General features: G+C 36.0%; 1 long non-coding RNA gene across 1 annotated transcript; it reads left to right on the top strand.

Annotated features, from left to right (window-relative positions):
* Positions 1 to 420: 420 nt before the first annotated feature.
* On the top strand, positions 421 to 1,672 carry LOC147906614 (uncharacterized). Its single transcript, XR_015548322.1, has 2 exons — positions 421 to 779; positions 1,010 to 1,672. It is a non-coding gene; the product is annotated as an uncharacterized LOC147906614 (long non-coding RNA).
* Positions 1,673 to 1,771: the final 99 nt, after the last annotated feature.

The raw sequence follows: 1,771 nt of genomic DNA, 5'->3' as shown, positions 1-1,771 counted from the left end.
CCGGTGTGCACTGTGCACGTTGATGCACCTCAGACCAGTGACGTATGTATGCCATCTCTGCTCCCTCATCTCTCTATGCGACGTCACAAAAAATATATGCATGTACTAACGAGAAGAGTAGGATCAAGCTTTATACAGTATCTCTGAAACATGAGAATAGCTAATGCGGCCATCCTAAATTTTTTCGCATGACATTTGGAAGCTTCTAGGTAATGTACGCAGAGAGAAACCTGAGAGAAGACATGACTGACTTCACATGACTTCACATGACTCAAAACTTCTAATCGCAAAATGTTGCCGCGCACTACTGCCCCCTGACAAAGTGAATGTAAACTATATACCAAGGTTCACCGTTCTGAGGGTAATATCGGATTTTATCATCTGCAGCCTTGAAAAGTGGACCCTCGGAAAACCTATGTAGTTTAATCCACTTTGTCAGAGGGCAGTAGTGCGCGGCAGCGGCCATTTTGCGGTTACAGATTTTGAGCCGTCAGCCATCATGTTCTCTCTCAGATTTCTCTCTACGTAAGCCGCAGCGTCATCGTCGCTCAGCGTCTGCCGTCTGGCGTCACTTTAAACTTATCATTTGGCGCGCACAAAGTTATCTTTGTTGTCCTCGGTCCGCAGTGGTCCGCGCCCCGAGAACAAAGTTTTCTCGTTATCTTAACGCATTCACGTTTCATTTGTTTCATTTGCAGGATGTGATACATAACAACTGATGACAGCTCGAGACAGATTGTCCGCTCTGGATGAGGTGGATGTAATTACTCATTCAATCGGTAAGTGAAACTTGCATTTATATTTATTAATCTTTTATTCTTATGGGATAATTTTAGTCTAGTCGAGATATCATTTATTCAAATTTTGAAAAATGCTTAAGAAAGCACGCATATCCAAAGACTTTTTAAAGATTTTTTTATGTTTAGATTTTGACATGCATTGTTATTTGGGCATTGTCAAAATTTGTGTCAAAGTTATCCCAAAGATTTTCCAAACCGTCATTTTACAGTACGACCAGTGTAAATCCTGAAACACAATAGGTGCAATAAGCCTTAAGAAATCATAGATTCGATTGTAAGAAGAATATTTTATTATAATTGGATAATTTTTATAAGAGGCTTACTGTACCTATGTATTCGAGGTCTAAAGAAAAAGAGGATCGCGGATCGGAATCAGCGGGGGTAGTGGCGGGCTTCTACAAGGTTAATCCGATGATTTTTATCAAATGAAATTTTAATCTAAAGATATTACTTTATTTATAAAGGAAATTATAAAATATAGTTTAGACAAAAAGATGCATAATAACTATGGCGATATTTGATAAAAGCAGAATAGCCTTATAAAATGATTTGAATGAACTATTATATATTGTAATTTTATATTTTATAGCTTTTTTAATCTGAAGTATACTTATTATTAATTTTTATTATTATACATTGTATTTTAATATCAAATAAGTTGTATACAAATTAACGTAAATAATAAAAATGTGAAATAGTGATTACGTTCAGCAAAGAAAGCAGCTTTGCAACTGTAAATTTTTTCAATACGATTGGTTCTTGCTTTTGATTCTTTATGGATCTAAATGTGTAAACAAATTATATTGAAGAATTTTACAACAGTTGTAATGCTGCTTTCTCTGCTGAACGCAGCTAATGTACCGTAAAAAGAAGACCGCCGATTCTCTAGTTCTTCGTATGCGATACTTTTCGTGAATAGGGGCCCATATCGGATGCATGAATAACATCGTGCAAATTATGATATTACTTTA

This window comes from Acromyrmex echinatior, chromosome 19 (assembly GCF_024713525.1).
Source record: "Acromyrmex echinatior isolate Ae372 chromosome 19, ASM2471352v2, whole genome shotgun sequence".
NCBI classification, from domain to species: domain Eukaryota; kingdom Metazoa; phylum Arthropoda; class Insecta; order Hymenoptera; family Formicidae; genus Acromyrmex; species Acromyrmex echinatior.
This window is presented reverse-complemented; position numbering and strand designations above follow the sequence as displayed.